Source organism: Cygnus olor, chromosome 2 (genome assembly GCF_009769625.2).
Source record: "Cygnus olor isolate bCygOlo1 chromosome 2, bCygOlo1.pri.v2, whole genome shotgun sequence".
NCBI classification, from domain to species: Eukaryota; Metazoa; Chordata; class Aves; order Anseriformes; family Anatidae; genus Cygnus; species Cygnus olor.
Window position 1 is genome coordinate 108,879,518 of NC_049170.1, and position 24,206 is coordinate 108,903,723.

At 35.5% G+C, this 24,206-nt stretch overlaps 1 protein-coding gene across 6 annotated transcripts in view; it reads left to right on the plus strand.

The window, feature by feature from the left end:
- DLGAP1 (DLG associated protein 1) overlaps positions 1–24,206 on the plus strand; it is a 415,298-nt gene that overhangs the window by 137,596 nt on the left and 253,496 nt on the right. For 5 of the 6 annotated variants that reach the window (XM_040550113.1, XM_040550116.1, XM_040550112.1 and 2 more), the window contains one exon: positions 21,904–22,014. The gene's annotated coding sequence lies outside the window, so the exon portion shown is untranslated. Of the gene's footprint in view, positions 1–740; positions 788–21,903; positions 22,015–24,206 lie in introns of all 6 variants that reach the window. The other variant, XM_040550114.1, reaches the window with a different exon arrangement.

Here is a 24,206-nt window from a genome sequence, read left to right on the forward strand (position 1 = left end):
GTCCTGTTAGATGACATTGGTTGGTCTTCCCTTGTCAACTTGATGCAGTCACTCCATCACAAAAGGCTACCAAATTGGTCAGGCACACTTTGCCCTTGGTGAAGCTGTGCTGGCTATTTTGGATTACCTCCTTGTCTTGCATGTGCCTTGACATTGCTTCCAGGAGGATCTGTTCCATGATCTTCCCAGTCACAGATGTGAGGCTCACCGGTCTGTAGTTCCCCAGATCCTCTTTTCTACCCTTTATAAAAATGGGAGTGATGTTTCCCTTTTTCTGGTCACTGGGGACTTCATCTTACTGCCATGGCTTTTCAAATATGATGAGATTTTAAGATTCATAAATACATTTTTAATATAATTATATATTTAAAATAAATTTTGAAGCATTAATATATAAGCACTTTTATTTTAAAAGGACTGAGTCTGGACTTTAATACATGTAAAACAGGCATGGAAGAGACATTTTTTACTTTGTCACAGAAAGATAACTTGAGTTGAATTAAGCTTATTGGTTTCCACCCAATGTGCAAGAGAATTTAAGTGTTAAAAATAGTTATGAGACTGCGAACTATCTTCTTCATAAAAGATAAATTACACATTTTTACTTTGGTAGACTGTAAGTATCTTCAGTCTTTATGAAACATTATATCTGTTTAACACAATAAAAAAATATTATAGAATTTCAAAGGAGCCTTCCAAAAGACTGTTAGCGGCAATGAAATTCAGTATTTTTATTTCAGAGATTCCATATCTGAAAGAAGACCTGAGATGAGAAATCATGTTATCTGTAAGTTCTTCTTATTTTATCTTACACTTTCAGTAGCTAATACTTTTTCTGATATAACAATTTCCTTATCATATAGAAGAGCATGTAGTTTGGATGATACTTAATAAAATCAAGTCCAATATGCATATGAAGCTTGCCTAAAAGTCTGACTGTTCCCCAACTTTTTTCTATCAAGAATGTCTGGTTTAAAAAATAAAAGAACCAGCAGAAGAAGAAAGTTGACAACAAAGAAACAAGAAGGAGGAATTCAAGCTAAATTGTATTATTGTGGTATGGTAGGGTTAAAAGTGTTTTGCAGATTCGTTGAGTCTTAACAGAAAGAGACTCAAAAGCAGCTGAGGGGAAGCTGCTGGTGGGAAACCTCTTTACTCTCATTGCTACAGCTGTGATTGCTACAGTAATTCCAGTAGCTGCACTCTCATTGCTACAGACTGCTACAGCAGTCTGACTGCTCATATGTGGGGAGTCATCTGGTAATTGTTAAGGATGAAAACACCTTAATCCTTTAACACCTTAATCCTCCTTTATCTTAACATCTGTGGCCAGCAAGTCAAGGGAGGTGATTCTCCCATTCTTCTCTGCTCTCATGAGATCCCACCTGGAGCACTGTGTTCAGCTCTGGGGCCCCTGGCACAAGAAAGATATGGACGTATTAGAACAAGTCCAGAGAAGGGCCACAAAAATGATCAAGGGGCTGGAACAGCTCTCCTATGAAGACAGGCTGAGAGAGCTGGGGTTGTTCAGCTTGGAGAAGGGAAGGCTCTGGGGAGACCTTACAGCAGCCTTCCTGTACCCAAAGGGGGTCTACAGGAAAGATAGGGAGGTAGTCTTTGTCAGGGGCTGTAGCAATAGGGCAATGGTTTTAAACTAAAAGAGGGTAGATTTAGATTAGACATTAGGAAGAAATTCTTTACTATGAGGGTGGTGAGGCACAGGTCACCCAGAGAAGTTGTGGATGCTCCATCCCTGGATGTGTTTGAGGCCAGGCAGGATGGGGTTTTGAGCAACCTGGTCTAGTGGGTGACCCCTGAACACGGCAGGGGGGCTGGAAGTAGGTGATCTTAAATATCCTGTCCAACCCAAGCCATTCTACAATTCCTGTAATACATTGCTTTCCTGGGGGAAGTTGGGGGAAAAAAAAAAGGGGTTGGGGGGTGGGGGGGGAGGAAAAAAAAAAAAAGCATAAATAGATTTTATCAACATGGAACTCAGAGGAGAGTATATCTTGCTGTATCATGTGTTACCATGACCGAACTGCTTGTTGCATCCAAAGAAGCTTAAAAATACATAGGTTGCACTGCAGTCTGTAGCACAGATTGCAATCTAGACAAAAACAATAACAAGTTTCTCACAAGTTTTAGAAGTTTGGTGCTTAAACATTTCTGACTGCACTAGCTTACCCTGAACAGAGATTATTTTCTGTTGATAAATGAAACTATAAGTAAGGCCCTTATCTCCTGAGCTAAAATATTTTGTTTTTTTTTTCCTTTGATTACTTGAATGAATTCCTTGTATCATGTTCCCTACTTATTTCCACACTTTCTACCAAAGTTCTATTTTAAGCCAGTTATCTTTCTGTTGCTGTTTCATTACCCATCATCACTACTCTTAGAGTCTCTAAAAAGAGGTCAGTGACATTGCACAAATCTTACTGTCTCAGGGACTGAAAGTTATTTATCTGCAACAATAATTGACGTTTAAACAAAAGTGTCTATAATCTGGTAAAACAATGTGAGGGGATACTCTGTGAAATGGATTTAGATTTCTTTGTGTGTGTGTGAGAGAGACAAGGAATATTTATATATGAGAGCAAATGGCATCCATGGGCAGTTGCAGTACCCAAAACAGCTCTCTACCCTGCTTTGGGCAATTACTGTTCCACTTGGATATGCACTTTATGAGTCTTTTCAGCTGTATCTTCCTCTAGAAATTGAAAAACCTGCTCATCCAGCTTTTGTCAGATAACAATATGGGAGAGTGCTCTGTCAACAGTCATTTTTGTTTTAAAAGGCAAAACAGATTCACTCTTCAACTTGAAAGAGAGAAGGAGATGGTACTGGGAGTTGTGGCAGTTGAAGTAGTGATTGTACTGTTCCTGAAAGAGAGTGATGGTCAGCATAAAGCACTTTAAACATCTGATATTGTGCTACAAATCAAGAGAAAGTAAAGTCATTCAAGATTTTCCATGTCAATGTTTTAGCATTCTTCTGGGGTAAGTATCACTAGGAATGAGATGGTAGTTACTTCTTAGTATTTGTTGAGAATAGATCATCTGAACTACAACAGTTTTTGCAAACCTATACAGCCAGGCAAGGTACTATAGCAATAGTAAGAAAGATTAAGGTTCTCTCCCCTTTTCCTTGGGAAAGAAGAACTTTCTTTTGTTCCTAGAGAGGTAACATATAATGAGATGTGTAATCTGGTAATTTATTTATTTTTTAAGCTACTAAGAAAGTGTACAGGAGAGATGACAAGATTTTTTTTAGGCATTCAAACAGAACAATGCTCTAACAGCAATCTCAGCTCTAATCAGGTGGAACATAAACACTTCTCTTTTTGGTAACTCTGAACTTCTTATCCTACTGGACTTTCATGTGCCTTCCAGACTTCTGAAAGCCTGGCCTCTTGGCTTTCTGATGAGATGATAGTCTGGCTAAAAACATACTTCTCTTATACCATGATCTATTCTGAGGGTGAAATTAACATTATAAAGTTCCATACTATCTTCTCAGTGGCAAAAACACTTTCTTCTAAACCATCCTCTGTTCATGTTGGGCATTCGTTACATTCCATGGAGCTTAAAAAGTTGAAGGAAGATATTCTCTCTCAGAACTACCTAAGAAATGCTGAAAAAATATTTTGAAAAATAGACTCTGAAGTATTGTTTTTACATAACAAAATATTTTTTCTTTACCTTTTTAAGTGAAATTTATTTCAATCAGAAACACACATACATCATTATCTCTACAAAATAAAATAAAATAAATATCTAACCTACCAAGAGCAATTCTTTGGCCATGCAAAATAAAATTAAACTGAAATATGTAAAAAATATTCCTACCAATCTGACTCAGCCCTGACTGAATTCCATTTCTTATCCATTTTTTAGTCTTGCAGTAGCGAGCTCTGTTGAGGGAGATCACTTGCACCTGGTATTAAAGCACTTCCTGCTTCAAAAACATTCTCCCCTGACTTAGCTAGATTTCTTCCCTCATATGTCTGTACTGTGAATTGGGGGTTTGTTTCATTCATGTATTTCTACCAAAACAGACTACTAATGTTCCGATGGTACTGCCATTTAATGCAGAGGTTGCTGCAGCATGTGCTAAGTCCAACCAAAAGTTCTACTGTTTTAGGCATTAGGGAAAAAAAAAATAATAATAAAAAAAAAAACATTATGGAGTATTATTAAAGAAATTCAATTGTTAAAAGAATCTTTAAAGAAATGCAATTCAATCCCCCATCCTCAAACCCAGCCCTAACCATTTCTGCCTCACACGGCAAATATAAATATGTATCTTATCAATATATACACACACCAACCAGTTCTGTTCTGTATAGCTCTCTGGATAGTTAAAGAAAGATACAATGAATTAGTAACACTTTTGTTAGAAAGATTAGAACTTCTCACCTCCTCATATGGGTCTATTTGTACTCAAATAAAATGATTCATTGTTGAATTATACTGTGTAACTTATTTGCAAATTGTGAAAATATAAGCCGCTAAGAAAAGGCTTATATCAAAATTATTTGAGGCTTATAGCAAAATTATCAACTATCCTTGGTTGCTGAAATATGTTCCTTCTGCTGAAGATGGGATACAAATTTCACTTGAGTCCAGAGATCTTCCTAACCCAAGACTAAAAAAAAATGAGAAAAACTGCACGGTCCTATTTCAGTAGGCTACCATAGTACTACTGCTATCTACATGGTTTTGTACACAAAAAGCTGCAATGTGGTTTTTCCAAATATGCAGATTTCAAGTTCAGGGCATTGTGAATCCATATACAAGAATGTGACTAACTTAAAATAATAAAAGGATGGATAAAATAGAGTGAAAAGGAATACTTTGTAGCATCAAAATAGCTGTGATTTTGATAAATACAGGTTGTACAGGTGCCCTCTTGGATAACGAGGACTTGAGGGCCCTGCAATGAACATTAAACTTCAGAGAATCAGCTTTTAAATGTAATGTTAAAAAAAAAAAAAAAAAATCTGTTAATATTTCAGTACTTCAGAAAAAAAAATCACCACCACCACCAAATGCTAGTTTGCATAATATATGTTTGGTTTGCTTTTTCTTAAAGGGTGTGTATTGATCTATTACTTGTGATATTTTCTCCTATATTTTATAACATGATTTATTTCATAAGAAAACTCTTTTAATCTTCTTGATACACTTGTATACCATTAATAAGCATGGCAGTGATCCAAGCCTGGATAAGTGCACAACCGAAGTTCTCATACTTTCCTTTTTGAATCAGAGAGAGACTGGTAACTGCAGAGTATATCTCTGTCAACTTTGTTGCAAAGAGAGCACATTTGCTTGCTGTGCTGAGCAACTTGTGAAGATATAAGCAACATCATCTGCAACAGCAACAAGCAACAAATACCATCCTCCTTGTCATTTTAAATCATTCCTTCAGCTGTTGATTACTGTCTTAATAGCTTCCACTTCAGTATTGCAGATGAAATTTGCCAATTATAGCACTTCAGTTCATCTCTCTGTATTCAATGACACATTCATGATTTGGTTTGAAACCAGTTCAATACTTTACATTCCAAATCCTTTATCTACGAGGATATCTGTGTTCTAACTTGAATGGTCTTGAGATACCAAGGGGTATTTAGTAGGTTTCAGACCATCCCAAGTTGAAATATGTCAGCTGTTTCTTTTTTTTTTTTTTTTTTTTTTTCTTTCAAAATGAAAGTAAGTATTGGGGAAGAAATGTAACTGCAGAGAAGGAGGGTTTAATTTTGGTAGTGACCAAATGAGGTAGAAGACATAACAACTTGTATAGATGGGAAAGCTTGAGGTAGATCAGCCCTTCTATTGAAGGTTATGTGGTAGCAGTTCTCTGACTTGGATCTTCTTTGACTTCCCTTGCTTTGAACTCTGTTGCAGGTGTAGCACTAGGGTATATTGACTGCCGGTCAGATCTAATGGAGAAATTGCTACAGAACTTCTTTTCTGAGAATTTTGCTTGATCTACTTCCATGATAAAAAGAAAATTGTGTTATTGGGACTTAAATGTGGAGAGTGGGATTCTATAGAAAGGAAGTTTCACATCAAGGTGCTCGATCGAGTCCAGAGAAGGGCAACGAAGCTGGTGAGGGGTCTGGAGAACAAGTCTTACGAAGAGCGGCTGAGGGAACTGGGGTTGTTTAGCCTGGAGAAGAGGAGGCTCAGGGGCGACCTTATTGCACTCTATAAATACCTTAAAGGAGGCTGTAGCGAGGTGGGGGTTGGTCTATTCTCCCACGTGCCAAGTGACAGGACAAGGGGGAATGGGCTAAAGTTGCACCAGTGGAGGTTTAGGTTGGATATTAGGAAGAACTTCTTTACTGAAAGGGTTGTTAGGCATTGGAACGGGCTGCTCAGGGAAGTGGTTGAGTCACCATCCCTGGAGGTCTTTAAAAGATGCTTACATGTAGAGCTTAGTGATATGGTTTAGTGGAGGACTTGGTAGTGTTAGGTCAGAGGTTGGACTCAGTGATCTTGGAGCTCTCTTCCAACCTAGATGATTCTGTGATTCTGTGAAGGAAAGGAAGTTTTATTGTTGCAATCAGATTTGGTCAATCACATGAGTTATTGAATATTTTTTGTCGGTTTGGCCAACCTTAGCATACCATACTTACTGAGACTTGGATTCAAGTAAGATACTGCACAATGGTAATTCTGTGCAGTAAGACTCCTCTTTGACTTCAGTAAACAGTATGCATGTTCTAGTCAGGCCTTTAAACACCAGTTTCATGGTTTGACTAGGTCCTTTATCTTGTATTCAGGAACCTAAACTGGAAAAAATGCATTTCCAGAATGCCAAAAAATGTTCAACCAAGTAGCAAGTCTAATTTTTATTACTGTAATTGTGAAAAAAAAAAAATATATATATATATATATATAAATTTCAACAAATCATGCTGATGTCATTTGGTGAAATTCTGTTTTATCAGGTTTTCTGCAATTGTAATAGCTTTTTTTATATACATATATAATTGTAAACTGCAATGAATGCAAATCATATTCAGTGATGTCATGATACTATGTCTTAGATGAGGATTGCCTGAAAAATCTTTAGTTGTGAGTCATCCTGGTTGCAAAAGCAAAATCAAGTTCACAACATTCGTGCTACAGGCTAATCAGAAAAATGCTAGGAAACCAAAAAAACATCAAATTATATTTGTTTCTTGGGAAAAAGAAAAGTACTCATTGTAGTTACATGGAAAATCAAAGTTTTTTTTTTCTTTTTTTTTCCTCAAAGTTTTCTTCCTAACATTATTTTAAAAGAACAAATATCATATTCTCTCTTTAGGAAAACTTATTCATTTATAAAGCTGTCACAACATCCATCAATACTGAGTGAAGTAGTTCAATAACTTTAGGTCAGAAATCCAATTCACAAGTTATTAATAAAATTCGGCATTTAACATAGTGGTTTGGACTTTTACAATAAGCTTTAGTTCCTTCAAATCTTTACACTTGACCAATCACTTTGTTTTTAACTTTCAGATAAGAGAAACAATTGGAGAAGTCTATGTCAGTTTAGATGAAGGTCTCTCCAATCTGAAGACTTCTTTGCAAATCACAGGCTAGGTTTTATGGATGGTCAGTCTTGTCACTCAAACCATGTCTATAATGTACCAAGTCATGTATCTATAAGGTAAGAAGCTTGAGTGCTAGGAGGTGTAAGTGAAAGCTATCATTCAGTGAAAGATTCTGCAGGATGGTCAGCTGCTAAATACCAAGACAGTCATGGTATGATTAGGAGTCTAAAACACACCCAAAAAAAAGTGTTTACTGAAAGTAAACATGTATGCATACTTGAAGTTTCTATAACAAGTGGCTGCTACAACAAGCAGCTATGCAAGTGCTGGAGCACTTAAGCTTTCATTGTATTGCTCTGGTACCTTGTATTCACTAGCCTGGAATGAAAGCATTTCTTATCTAATGTCTTTTACTGTGATCTACCGGATAGAAGCCAATGTTACAACTCAACAGTTCAGACCACAAATGAACAAAATGAACATATTCAAATATTCAGCCAACCTTACATGAAGATGGTGCCAGAGGAATTTATTGTATGTTTTCCCAGTGCATTTATTTATCACTTCCTCAAGAGCTTATGTTAAAAAAAAAAAAAAAAAAATCTCAATTATCCATCTCTGAATATGTCACTGAATAAACATTAATACATTTTAAATAGTAGTATTTTAGAAAACATGGTTAATAAAAGAACCTGATAAATCAGAAAATTCCACCATTTTTTTTCTAGAGGGTTATGGAGTATATTTGCATGTGTTATAAAAATTGTAATAGAAAAGACCCTTTACTCATTCAAAAAAATTGTTGCAAGGAATTTTCTCATAGCAAGACTTGATTTCTGTCACAGTAACTGGTTAACTATTTGAAAAGTGACAAAAAGCAAGAGTAATCTGAAGAAACAAATGGTATTCTTGATAATGTTTTGAGGACAGTTTTCCTTCCTAAGATGTATGTACTTAAGATACTGTCAGTTCTGTAATAAAGTCATCATTTTAATAATAAATTGATTAGTTAATGCCCCACATGATCAAGTTTTAGTATAAGCAGGTGGTTGTGTTCTTTTAACAAAGCACAAGATCTGTTGACTGTGTACTTTCTCCAGATAGCAGGAAAAATATTTAATTTTTAACAAAAATATCTTTTTTGTTTCACCAAGATATACACATACACAATGGACAACTTGAACAAAATGAAATTATAAAGTGGAAGGAAACTGAAAATATGCATTTTGCTTTGTGCTATCTTCTACAAGGATTGTGAAATACAACAAACAAAAAGCCCGTAACCTTCTAGAAGTAATTTTCAGATGCATTTCTGTAGAAGCTAGAATGAGCTAACATTTGAAGCATATTTTCCTTATGCTCAAAATATGATCATATAGGGTCTGCTAAGCCTCATGTGCTTTGTTTTCTCCAGTGGGGCTTAGATGCACCATAAGCATAAACTCAGTAAAGAATGGCTCTTGGAGACATAACTTCAGTGTTTGTGAAAGAATATGTTTTCCTGCCTCATCATTTGGTCAGAAATCAATTATCTGAGCATAATGTAAGTCATGATGTATCTATCCCAAGTCTGGAGGTAGCCTCTGAGGGGGGAGGAAGGAAATGCCATAACCACTAATGAATTGTTTGGCCCCAGTTTGCAGCCTGAGACTAGATTAGGCACCTACTTCAGTACTGTGGCTTGACAGAGGAGAAAATTTACTTGTGGGCTTGCATGTTCATTATTTAATTGTCATCCTCATATTTGGAACATGTAGCCTTTGTCAAAAAAACAGTAGAAGTACCAAAAATTGCAAGCAATGGTCAGCAGAGTTCAGATTCTCAGTGCTAATGTCACAGTATCTGTCTGTTTAGAAACAAATGGAGTACAAGAGGATAGGATCAGTATAATGCAGCAATTGGCACTGAGGACCTGAAACTTCCATTGAGGGGCTTCAACTAATTAACTAGTTTTTCCTACATTTCATGACCATTATGTTAAAATTCTGAATTACATTTCACCCCAGGGAATTCTTATGAAGAAATTCTCCAGGGAAAAAGGGTGGTCATAATGCCTCCTAGAATAATAAAACTCTCATTCCTGGGTACTTTTCCCTTATTAATGTAAACAACATAAAATTCCGAGTACCTAACAAACTTCATCTATGGTTTTCTTAGTGCTTTATCTTAAAGAGAATTTTATAAACAATGAATAATGAAAACTAGTGAAAGGAAGACTCAGTGGAACATGATCAGTAAAATAAAATATTAAAAAAGGGTTAATAATGTGTCAGAGCAAATTAATTTAAAATTACAAATGAATTCTGTTGGACTTTTCATACATTATTAGACAAGTTTAACAATGGTATTGCAAAATCTTTGGAACTTTTCTATTTTTTAAGGTATGCATCCATGAGATTTTTCAATATTCTCTGTATTTAAAGCAACATTAAAAATATATATACATGATGTGTTACTAAATCATCTTTGCAGGCTGTTTTACATATACTGGCAGACTGAAGAAAATAAAATAACCAAAAAATAAGGAACAGAAATCCACCTCTTCATGAAGTTTTATTAAAACTTTATTATTCTATGGAAAGCTTTTGGTATTGCAGAAATAATAGTATTTAAGAGTTTGAATATTCTTACTTATGATGATGAATATGTTAATTTGATTTTTCATCTTTTTTTCAATAAATTTGTTATACCTAAACTAGCTGTACATTCAAACTCTCATTATTATTCATTTTATAACTTTACCAATGAAAGTCATGTCAGAGGTATTTCAGAAGGGTTTTATTTTCACTTGCAGAATACTTAAGACCTTTTCTTTCTTTTTTCTGATGTTTGACTTAGGGCATAAATGATGTAAAGTTTCTTTTTCTTCTCATCAGTTCACAGAACTCAAATTAAATTTGTTCTTAGAAAAGCAGATATGTCTTTTCTGAGATCTGTATGTTTCGTACCACTAGTCCCTTTCTCCTGCTTTTTTACCATCAGTAAGTACTCTGTTACATTTGCTTCATCCATTTATTCATGATTTTGCACTTAGTGAATGCGATAAATACCGTCTACCTTTTATCATTCAGCTCCTAAGTCATTCTGACAGCAGAAAACGCTGCTCCAGTTAGAGCAGGTTCATTAGGTCATTAGAAAGCAGGAGCACCTTTACACCTCCATCCTTACTGCACTAAATGCTGTGGCATCAAATGATCCAGTTCATGCGCTGGTCTAAGCATCCAGCAGAGCTTATGATAACACAGAGAAGTATTCTATCACAGTGGATGTTGAAATTATTACCTCTCATTTGCAATTTGATAAAACTGTCATTTCTCCTCGCTGTTCTGCTTCTTTTCCTCTATATGTTCTCCTTAATATAAGCAGTTGGGCAGCACTTTTGGTATCATTCATCCACCTCATCTCTTGCTTCTGTCACTCACAGTGATGCCTGCTTTCTGCAGCACCAGCCTACTGTTTGCTACCTGTGACTGCTTTTCAGTTCCTTTTTTTTTTCCCAAAGAAAATTCACCAGCAATATGGATTTGTTTCTTCAGCATTAAGCTTTTCACATGTAAAGTTTTGTTACTTGTACTCACTTTGCAGTTGTAGTTGAATGTTACATAAGTAATATGATTAATTAGCACTTGTTACTGCTTTACATCTCCTAAGTACCGCACAAACTAGCTAATCAAGCAGTTAGCAAACTAATTAATCAAGCAAAAACAACAGGCAGTTACAGGAGTTGTATTCCACATTTGTCCTTCTTAAATCCTCTTGTACACTTGTGTGTTATGAGGTCTCTAATCAAGAATATGTCTAAAAAAGTTCTCGTGATTAGGTAATTTCTTTAACTTTCTTAAAGAAAAATATAATGTAGAAAAACAGTACTTGTGCAGGGAGATACAATAAACCTGATTACAGTGTCAGACCTTTAAAAAGCTTTTTACTTCATCCTGTGTTCGTATTCAAATCAACAGCAAAATTGGCAGCCAGTGTGAGCAGAGATAAGCCAGCAATGAACTCCTATGCCAAAGATACCACATCCGTGAGTCCATAAGATCATCTTCATGTGTCTTGGTTATTAATACAAAATAGAGAGAAAAATATTTTTTATGGTCAGCTTAGCAGTATTGTCAAGGTAGTTGCTGTCTCAAGTGTAACAGGTCAGTAACTACCAAGGTAATTATTTAAACTTCAATTCTTTCTTTCATATTGAAAAAAAATTAGCTCCTTACTAACAAAGGTTTTCTGTTATTTTGTTATTAAAAAAATGATAATAATTTATAGCTAATAAAGATAAACCTGGAATATTATATTTTTTCATTTGCTCATACATGTATCAGGAACTTGCATATGACCACTTGTCATGAATTATGCCAGTGGCACAAGATTATTTTGCAGGCATATGAATCAATCCTGTTGACAACATAGTTTGAACTTGTCTGTGTCTTGTGTTCTCAACTTGGTGAGGTGAAAAAATACATGGCTTACCCTGATATAAAAGGAAAAAAAAAATCTCCTTTACCAAAAGGAATGGGTAATTGTGTAGGAAATAACGTGTGATCTCTACTGTGCTTTGAATTAAAACAGTTCAGTTTGGTGGGAATTCATGCAGCAGTAAAGTTTCTTCATTTTACCAGCCAGTGTAGCATGATGGAAAGGTAGTGAATTTTCTGTTGATGGCTTTTCTACACACACACACACACACCAGCATCTAGTATAATATCCAGAGTTCTGTTTGACAAGTTTGAAGGACTGAGATTAAGCACAGCCAATGGATGATGACTGAGAAAAAAAACTGCACATAGTATGTGAAAAACATTACCTAGCCAGATGTCTTAACCATGGAAATTTGTAGGGATAGCCTTCATCATACACCAAAACTGATGTTTAGCTTTGGCCTCAAAGGAGACATGGAATAACATGGACCAGATGAAATTAAAAAAAAAAAAAAATAGGACATTTTTTACCAGGAAATGGTGAAGAGAAATAAATACACCTTGACATATTTTGGTAGACAGGCTTTCTGTTATATTGACTGCCTTACATTATTATAAATGCAACCTTTTATGAAACATTATGGCTAGATTATCAAAGTATCCCAATTTGCAGGTTTCTAATTGTGCTGTGCAAGTAGATTTCTTTACTATACAGTGTATTTTCAAACAAATGTGAAACTGAGAATTTTTCCCTGAAACAGCTGGATGCAATTTTTTAATGTATCAAAACTTGTTTGAATTCATCATGTGTACTCTTTAAGCTGAAGACAGATTTTTGGCATTTCAAAGTAAAAAGAATTTCAGTGATTACAATTTTCCACTATAAAGGAGAGAAGGTGTAGTCCATCACAGGAAATAATACAGGGTAGTCTTGTGTAGTCTCTGGTTATATCTTCAGAATTGCTCAAGCACAGTGATATTGGTGCAATAAATGTCTATTTATATTAAAAATAGATACTAACTTTCTGTACGAACAAAAAGCTTCAATAATCAAACAGGTTTATATGTTGCATTATATATATATGTTGCATATATATATTATATATAAGCAGTATATGGATAGATTACATTAAATACATCTTCATGTCATACATTTTTACTTGCAGTGTAACAATTAAAATTAAATTCAGTATACTGTTCTAAATACTTTTAGTTGTTGTGTTATTTTGCTGTAACTTTACATTTCCATGTGTAGAAGTTGGATTATGTATTTGCTTCAAAATCTGTATCGCCTTACTGTCATTTTGTTAAATGATTTCTGAAGCCTGTAGTTCCACTGATACATATACAATTTCATTTCTGGAAGAAAAAAAAAGTGAAAATGACACCAACATCACAGATGATGTCATTTACATATTGATAATATGTCAAAAACTAGATTTAATGGAAAGTTTAAAATAATTCTCCCAAATGTCAGCTGTGAAATAGATGGGTTTGAATTGATCTGAGTTTGTCAGAGAAAGCAGTGAGTAGGACTTCAGACAGAGCTTCATCAGCTGGACAAATTTAAAATTCATATTCTGGAAGTTATATTATGAAGCTGCATAGTTTTCACTTTGTACTATGAAAAAAAAATACACTGTGGTGTTTATTTCCTGGTGTTTTTTGTTGTTGTTGTTGTTTGTGTTTGTTTGTTTGTTTTTTACCGCCTGTCTTATATTATTTTGAGGAACAACTTAGAGTGGTTTTAAAACACAATAATTCTTTCAGTGCCTCAAGCATATTTCCATTTCCTTCTATGCATGTTGCCAGAAGTAAGAGTTACCTGATGTAGTTGTGAGGAATATGGAGACCAGTATAATTTGGTAACAAGCATTATACATTTGTGAAAGTGTCATTTGAGGTACACTAGTTTTTTTAGATCGGCAGAGTTGTGTTAGAAGCACTTCTATTATGTGTAGATGTTTTAGGCAGAAATTGCATAAGGTGTGAAGCAGTATATGGAAGAAAAAAATTGTACTTGCTCTTTGTAACATTTCATTTGACTCTGCACGTGCAACGTAGAGACTGCCACCACATATGTAATGTGAATAAATATATGTATATAAACAAAGACATAAAATATTAAGGGGAGATGGACTGGCCAGTCTCCATACATTGTTTCTTAAATTATTTCATATAAAATGACTATGTCCTAAAATTTCTGTCTATTGCTTCCTTCCTTAGGAGCAAGAAACAGGCTGACTGAGCTTGACTGCTAATGTGGTGTTCAAATTTCATGAGGCTATTTTATGTATTTTTTCTTCTGCTGCTTATGCCATTAGCACAGTTGCAAAGGGATCCTATTGAAAGTGTGCCACATGCCTAGTTGTTAGTTGTTGACATCTCTTGTACTTTATTGGCATTTTTGCATGGCAGTCCCAATGCTGTTGGGGTTAGCTGCTCATCCTCTGTATACACTGTGTGGTGAGAGTTTCACCTTGCTGGAAGTCCTGGTGTCTACCAGCTGTGAAGAAGGCAATGCAAGGACTTCTCCATACAAGTAATACAGCAACTATCAGAAGTGAGCATCACCATTCATGTTGTCTATGGCCTTTTATTCCTTGGTCTCTCACCTGTTGCTCTCAGATTTTTATCTTTCTCTCATCCCTTTTGGACAGCTGTTAGTTTTCTGCTTTGTATCTATTCCTGTTTAAAATACGGAGATATCAGTACGAGGGTGTTCTGATACAGACGAATGTATTTTGCTTTTTTTTTTTTTTTTAATTTGGCGCTGTTTTATATTCTCTCCTACTTTTGAGCCAAATAATTCATGCACACATCATGAAAAATCTCAGAGTAGGACATTCTTGGGTGAACAGCTGTGGAAGCCACTACTCATTGCAAAACAGTTTTGAAAATATTAAGGCTGTATATAACTAATTCTTTCACTTACACTGAAGAGCAAATTAAAACTATTTACCTCTAACTAGAAGAGATTACAGAACTTCCCACTGATGCTGATGCAGGAACATTTCATAAAGAATATTTTATTCCTCCTGTGAATGGATGTTGAGGGAAAGCCTGTGCTTGGGATTTTTCCTTTGTCATGTACAGACTTATAAATCAGTTTCAAAAGCAATTAATATTTATGAGGATGAGAATAATACAACTGCTGTGAGACAGTGAAACGTCTGCCATTCATATGCTGCTATATAGTGGTACTAATACATCTCTAAGTTTGAATGAATTAAATTGTATTTAATCCTTTCTCTGTGAGCTTGTAAACAGATACCAGTGCATATCAGCACTAGTGTACATTACTGGCAAGTGACATGTGCTGTCAGCATAATTTTAGACAAGTTTCATTTCTTGCATAGCACTTATCTGAAGTTATCAGTGATTCAGAATTTTAAAATGTTTATCATTGGTGTGCTAGCTACTGAAATCAGGAGGTTTTCTCAGGATATGAATCATTTCTACTTTGGATGCAGAAACTAGTGGATGCCAGTAGTGATTGTCTATTGACTTCCTAAAGGAGCGTAATTAAAATTCACTCTTCGAAGAGCCCTTTAATCGGCATTGATTTTAATCCTTTATTTTTAAATAGCTGTAGGTTGCCTTCTTTTCACTTTAGAGTGAAGTATAGTCAGAAGAGTGTGTGTGTGTAATTGGTAGCAAATATAACCAGGTTAAATGCAGCAGGATGACAGAAGATAAGAGCAACTTATTGGTAACTCAGTGCTCCAGTTGCCTTGAGGAAGATAAGCAGTTTGCTCTGACTACAGAAAAAATCTCAATGCATTCATATTACTGCACATCAGTAGCTGAGCTGTAGACATTGAAGTATTGCATTAATATTTGCTGTGCTTGAATTAGCTGAATTGGCAGTGTACTTAAGTAGGGAGTTGGGCTTTCATATTATTTACTTAATTATATTTGTAATTTACTGTGGCTCAGTACTCAGCATGATTTTTAATTGTCTAAGGGAGACTGTTAATTTTACAAATGAGGTGGAATAAGTGCGTGTAATATTGCAGTCTTGGCTTTATAGGAAGAATGCTGTGTTCTGTGTTCATTGCTAAGCTTTATGGTATTCCCATTACTACCACACTGGTATGGTTCTAATTAAAAATTTAGAAGTTCATTTACCAGTAGCTATTATGCAGTCCCTGTTTCTTTAATTATTGCTATTTTGCTATAATTTGGGCGGCAAATATATAAGGTTCCTGCCCAGCACTTAAAAAGTAAAATAAATAAATAAATAAATAAATAAATTGTTGATGCTAGTTGCTAGTGCCTTAATATGCAGTAAATTATGTTGTGAAAGAGGCCTCTGCTGAACATCTGAGGTTATCTGCCATTTGGTACTCTCATTGAAAAGGTACACTATATGTAAAACTCCTTAAGTACATATTTGTAATGTTACAGATTTAGGCTGTTACAATTAGTTGGTATCCTGATCTTTCTCGTAGAAAAATTGCTAGTCACACACTGTCATTCTGTCAGTATGGATTACTTAATAAAAATAACAGAATTTAAAAAAAAAAAAAAAGGCAAAGAAAAAATCAAGTAAAAAAATGATTCATCTCCTTTACAGTATATCCTTGTTAATAGTTCATGACAACAGAAACCTAGGAATATAAAGATGCATCGTGTAGGAAAGAAACCAAGTAGCTTACTATGTAATAAAAAGTTGAAGGCTTGCCCTTCATTTTTGCACTGGCATTTAGGTTAATGATAATGGTAGCACTGCAAATTGATGTTCTACACAGGAGTAGTACAGAAATGATTAGAGGCTATTTCCTAGAATTATAGAACAGAATCATTTGCATAAGATTCACAGGGGGTCATCTAGCTGAAGCCCCCACTCAAGCAGGGCTAGTGTCAAAATTAGATCAAGTTGCTGAGTGTCTTGTTCAAATGAGCGTTCAGGATCTCCCAAGATGGAGATACCACAGCCTTCCTGGACACCTACTCTATGTTAATCTTTGTTGCTGTTCTTCCCTGTACTTTTCCAGGTGTCTTTCTTACCAAGCCTAGCTAAAACAATGAAACAATGTAGTAGCAGTTAAATTATTATTCGTCAGCTAAAAGCTGGTTTTAGTCAACCTGCTTTTTGTAAATGTTCTGGTGTAAAATAGCAAGATAATTAAGTCACTGTTGTGTGCTGAAATTGAACCAGAAACTCAGGGTTTTAAGATAAATCTGATTCCTGCTATGGTGGTGACTGTATGCTTTAAAGGAGTTTCAGGTCAATCCAGAGTTGAGTGAAAACTCAATTCATTATGTCCCCTTATTTAAAAAAAAAAAAAAAAAAAAAAAAAAAAAAAAAAAAAGTCAGAACTGATCAGATACCCTACAGTTTGAACTTCAGTACTTCAGTTAAACATCAGATGCAGCCAGTATGCATATATGAAGGGCAGGTCCTGCCTTCAGACTAACCTGGTCTCCTTCTATGACAAGATCCACTTAGCAGATGTGGTAAAGGCCATGGATATTATCTACCTGGATTTTACTAAAAGGTTTAGCAGTTTCCAACAAAATTCTCCTGAAGAAACTGGCTGCACGTGGATTGGACATATATACAGTTCCTTGAGTGAAGAAATGGCTGCATGGCCAGGCTCAAAAATTCATAGTGAACAGAGTTCAATCCAGCTGGGGGCTGGTCACCTGTTGTGTCCCCCAGGGCTCTGTCTTGGGGACAGTTTTTTCACCTTTTTTATCAGATGAGGGGATTGAGTGCAACCTCAATAATTTTGTGGATGATTTCAAGTTAGGCAGCACTTTTGATCTGCTTGAGGGTAGGAAGGCACATCAGAGGGATCTGTACTGGCTGGATTGATAGGCTGAGTCTGATCACATGACATTCAACAAAGCTAAGTGCCAGGTGCTGCACTAGGGTCACAACAACCCCATGCAACAGTATAGGTCTGGGGAAGAGTGGCTGGAAATTTTCCGAGCAGAAAACTATGTGCGGGTACTGGTCAACAGCAGGCTGAACATGATCCAGCAATGTCACCAAGAAGGCCAATGACATCCTGGCCTTCATCAGAAATAGTGTGGCTACCACAGCTAGGGAAATGATTGTTCCCTTTATATGTGGCACTGGTGAGATCACACCACAGAGTGATACTCAGTTGCTTGAACGTGCAGAGAAGAGCAACAAATCTGGTGAAGGTACTAGAAAAGAAGACTTATGAGAAGTGGCTGAGGGAATTGGAGTTGTATGGCCTGAAGAAGAGGAGGATGAGGGGAGACCTTATCGCTATCTACAGCTACCTGAAAGGAGGTTGTGGCAAGGAGGGTGTCAGTTTCTTTTCTCAACTGACAAGTGAAAAAATGTAAGGAAATGGTCTCAGGTTGTTCCAGGTGATGTTTAGATCGGATATTAGAAAGAACTTCTTCAAGGAGAGGGTGGTCAGGTGTTGGAACAGGCTGCCCAGGGAAGTGGTGGAGTCCCCAACCCTGAAGGCATTTAAGAGAGGTGTAGCACTAGGGGTGGCACTAAGGTGTAGCATGGTTTAGTGATGGGACTTGGTAGGTCAGGCTGAGGGTTGGACTTGATCTTGAAACTCTTTTCCAACCTAGATGATTTTATCATTCTGTGATTCAAAGTGTTGTAAACATACCAGTCTAAAAAATCAACATGTGAATCTCATCCACCTTCTATTCAAGTAGCTTTCTTTTTCCTGTAGGCCAGATGTCAATGTGCACAACTTGTTGGATGTAACATAAAAAGATCATAAAAATGACTGTAGTATCAAGGTCAAAGGTCCATTTGTTCCATGTCATATTTTGTACCATATATCAGAAACCAAATATGCTCTGAGCATCCATATCTCTGTCAAACTAAAGGTCTTTAAGAGCTGGATGTTACTGAACATTTACAGTTAGATAAATTCAGGAGATTTAATTTTACCACATCTGTCCAGACTTCTTGTACTCATGATTTGATGTCTAGGACATCCTGTGGCAGCATAAACACACATTGCAGGAAGAGTGCACCTTTGCTCATTTGATTTGTTTTTGTTATTTTTGTGAATGTGATTCTTACCAGCTTCATTTGATGCACTGGGCAGAACAAGAGCGTGAAAAATATATCCTTATTAGACTTCTTCATGGCTGTGATTTTATAGTCATCCGCGATTCAATTCTCTCTTTGATAGAGCAGAGTCTTACCTTACTCGTTTGTCCCTTGTGCAGGAGTTATTCTGTACCTTCCATCATCACCTTGCTCATCTGTGCAACTTTTCTGGTTATATCTCTGATTTAAAAAGAAAGAAATGGGGAACATGGGTAGGGAAGAATAGCATGCATGGGCTTACACAAACAAGAAGGATCAATAGCAAGTGAGATGAAGAATTCAGCAAAGTTTAAAACTATTAAAGCATTATTGATTTAACTTGGGCTGTAGACTTGGATAGTGCCACATGTAGTACAGAAATAAAGTAATCCATGACCATCTCTGAAAACTGTATCATATATATTTAGAATACATGTGCATTTGCAAGACCTTCGTCTTACATTTTGCCTTTTTTACAGTTTAGGCAGTGGCTTACAGTGTGGTTAACGCCTGTATAATGCAGGTGATTCCTTTACATTTCTTGACCTCATTCTTTCTGTCAACACCAAACATATCTGGCAAGTTAAAATTTCACTTACCCAAGAGAATGTTGTCAGACAAGAGAAATCCATTTGATCCAGTTTCATCTAGGTTCTCAAGCAAACACCTTCAAACACAGGAATTTCAATGGGTTCAGAGGAGTCCTTACAACTGAAGGCTCTGCATAAACACCTGACTGATTTGATCCTTTAGAGATTTATCTTAGAAAGCTCCCTAAGGGGACCTTTTATGGAAAAATCAATCTAGTTTACTTGTTACAATTAAATATACTCTGTCAATTTTATACTCTCAGGGAAAATCTAAAATAGTTATGATGTGGTCAATAACATAGTCAAATTAAAGCCCTCTCTCAAAAGATATTCTGTCAACTGCAAATCAATGCATTTCTGAAATGATTTAAAAGTAATTTCTTGTTCTGTATCTGTCTTTTTATCCCACTGCCCCTCTGTTTTTGCCATCATGTTTTCCTGCTTTAAAAATATTTTTCTCCCCCTTCTGACATGCAAACCTGCACAGCAAAGAAAGAAAAATGGCTTAAAGACAGACTGACCAGAGCTATCTGGAAAGTTAGCTTTTCATCTTATAAAGAAATACACAGAAAATGGTTATATACCTCAAGGTATTGGCTTTCCCCCAAAACCAATTATGTACAATTTTTTATCGCTGAAGTATTAGTGGAATGTGTTTCTATTCAGACATAAATTTCAGAGATCCTGAAAGAGCATCAGAAATTAGTTCATTTTGGAAAGGGGTCTTATGGTAAATAAAAGACAGTAGCAAAAGCCAGGCTGCAGCCTTCATCATCATTGACTGCTTTTGAGGGTAAGGTATTCCCAGAAATAAACTTATGTTTTGTATAGAGGTTACTTATCCTGTTCTCTTAGTGGTTATTTGGAAAAACTTCAATTAAAGCTTGATGCTTTTCTATGATATGCATCCCTGGGCAACCTCATATAGTGGGTGGGATCCATGCCCATGACAGGGGGATTGGAATGAGGTGATCTTTAAAGTCACTTTCAACCCAAACCACTCTATGATTCTATGATTTCCAAAGGAGTTAACTTAAAAAAAATCTTTCTGGACTGTGGGAAGTGGGTTATCACACTTTCTGATCAGGTTGATCTTTTCTGGCTTTACAAATGTGAGTTTATAATATTTGCAGGTTATTTTTACTCTGAAAATTTTTAATTGTTATTCTAACAACCAGCATGCAGTGGTGAGCTGTGGTCTCCATAAAGGTGTTTACAGATGCTTTGAATGTGCAGCAAGAGTGTAAAATAACTAGTAGCTTTTGATATGTTGAATAAGTTGTTGTACTGATCACATTTCAGCGTAGTAGTGTCAATGCCACACTTAGTAATGCATTTTTTCTCTTTTTATCTCTTTCATTTTACTTTCCAGTAAAAGACTGGTGTTTTTCACTGCATTTACAAGAAAAGATGTTTGTGCTTATTCTGCCTTGTACTTTTGAATTGTTCACATGAAATAATAATAATAATAATAATAATAATAATAATAATAATAATAAAGAAACAAACAAAAACGTATAAAATAGCTAGACCCTTAAGGGATGAGAAAACTTGGAATAGTGAGATGACTCATAAAACTCAAATACAGAGCACAGAGGAAAGCCATTTATTTCTGTTAGTCTCAATGAGTAGTACTGGAAATCTAAGAGGGGAAAGATATGTATATAACTTTCCTTACCAAAAATGGCTTAGAAATAAATATTCTCAATTTATATAATTTTAAAAATTAATATATTTAAAAGTTCAGTGACTTACCGTTGCAATTTTGTCACCCACCCATAAGATGCTAGTGGGGCAGTACCATGTATGCGGCTGCAGCCTGCTGATTGTTTGGTCACCATGCTCTGTTGCTTTTCCAAACAGAAGCAATAGGATTCCTTGGTGCTTTTGTAGTATGAGAAAAGTCTGTAGAAGGAAGAGGCTAGGGGAGAGGCATGTTTACAGAGAGTCACATTTTCTGGGGCAAACACATGTAACTAGCCTTGTCTTTTTCTGTAGAAGAGTCAACAAAGTGTACATATGTTGTGCAAGGAGAGCAAAATGTGAGATGGCACCACAAATGCAGCATTATACATTATAAATATTCTTTTTTTTTTTTTTTTTTGTGTGTGTGTGTGTGCTTTTCTTCTTGCAAGGAGGACTGGTACCATGTAAAAATTTTGCCACGGAGCACTTTTATAAAAGCCTTTCAACACTGCTGTGATTTTTAATGAATATGTAGCTGCTTGCCATGTTAACAATTTTATCTTGTTTCAGGCTAGTAGTTTTAACTGCTGCACTTTGGTTATATTTCAGAACAGTCAAGCATCAAATATTGAAACTGACATCTGAATTAAAGAGTGTGCAAAAAATCTCTTCCGTCTTTAACTATTGAAACAAACTAAAATGGAAAACTGACTAAAAGAGGTGAGTCCTTTCTTCTTACTCTCTGATCGCTCTCCTTGATCTGTCTCTGCATCTCTTTTATTCATTTTTCTCCAGATTTGCTTGTAAAAGACAGGAAGCCAAATGACTCCAAATTATGAACTGCTTTAATGGAGATGAAGGCAGCTTGATAGCTTGCTATTTTGGCTTAGAAAAGTATATAAGTGATAGCCCATCTTTGTACTTATGCCTGCATGTTGCACACAGTGTTAATATCAGATGCCTGAGTGTTGTGGTACCTTTGTGAACTGTTTTCATGAGTTTGACATGAACAGAAAAATGGAACATATAGACTTGAAGGTTGAGTAGAGCCCAATAGGTCTAGATGTATGAGCTGTAGAGTTAGTTTAGAGAGTATGAGAGAAGAGATTGATTTGGCCTGGAGGAGTACAGGGAAAGAGAAAATCAGAGCCAAAATGAAAGTACAGAAGGCACTACGGAGAAGTGCAGCATCTTAGAAGAAACACAACCTAGGGAAACTGTTTTTTTTTTTTTTTTTTTGATCACTAAAACCTGCAGCAGAACTGGACCTTATTGACCTGGTAGACATACTGAAGTTAAGCAGACCACCAGCAACTCTAGCTTCTTGGGCAGGTACTGAATAGTAGCAAAGTAGTGAAATATAGTGAACAATAGCTGTTTCACAAAACTAACAAAATGAAGGTAAAATGAAATCAACTGTTCTATATCCTGTTTCTCTATTACCATACAACAAACTTTAACATACATACACTAGAAACAGGGAGAGTATTTTAATTTCTATTTCTTTTTAAAGTGATAGTCATGCAACTTATAATTTAGTATGACTATAAAAGTAACTCTTATAACTCTGCTATTTTCATCTATTTATAATTTAGTAATAAGCAGTTTAATGTACTAACATTATTATGCATATTTAATTATATAATCAGTTATGGGTATAACAGGATTAGTTAGGTATGATACTGTACCTGAACTTGTGAATTTCCCTAAGTGGACAGTAAATTTAAGTAATTAAATGCAATGTTTTACATCTCTGGAATATCCTTGTGTCACTCAAGAGCCATTCTTTTCCATTTACTTAACACATTTCAATGAACACTTCACTTTAAAATAACTTCTTTTTTTTTCAATTAGTGCATTGTATAATTACCCAGTAGTAACAATTAGATTGTATTTTAGTAAACCTGCTATAAGAGGAGAAAATACTGATGCTACTGCAGCATTTCCAATGCCATAGCTCTGTAACCTTGATGATTTATTGTACATAATATATGTGTATATATGATTCTATGTTATTTACATCGTATATACATAAGTACTTCTGTGATGCAAGTATGTATTTCTAATGTGTATATATGTTAGAAAACATAATGCATACTCTCTGCAGAATAGGACCTGGAACTAGCAGGCATTTTCTGACTATCTAAACTAATTAGGTCAGTTGACCTAACTTTGCCTCAGTTTGGCCTTCAGTAAAAATATAGAACTTCACTGAAATAATGTTATAATGTCAGCAATTATGTGATTTGCTCAAATAGAAGTTGTTGTATTTTTAGTTTAGGAATTTGTTTTTTAGAATAATCCATTTATTAATTACTTACACATTTATATCAATTACTGTATATTATTAAACAAAAAAATTACTGTACATAATTAAAAAAAAAAAAATCCCCTAAGTTCCTTGTGGTTTGGACAAAACAATCTCTTACATTCCCATTGTTCAGTGTTTCTTACAACTCTGCTTGACTTTGGCTGTTACATGTGCCATAATTTGGACATCTGTCTTTTCTAAGAGCCAAGGAAGTTAAAAATGATACAGTAAAAACATTATTAAGGCATCTTTGTGAATATTTGTGTATATTAAGAAATGCCAGGATACAGGTTGTCAGTTCACACACACAGCATGACAGTTGCTTTCTAACAACATTTTTTTCCCATATTTTTACTTGATGTTCACCTGAGTATTGGTGGTTTCTGTTTTTATTGAATAAGAACTTGAGATTTACTCCTATTATTGGTTTTTATCCTTCTTAAGACATTTTACAGAGCCCATTTATTCAGTTGATTGACCAAATTTTGGACTGAGTACTTAAGATCTAGCAGTATAAGTATAATCTTCAGTGTTTGAGAATGACAAATGAAAGAAGCCAGGGACAAAAACACCTGGATCATGTTGGACTGGTGCAAAGGAA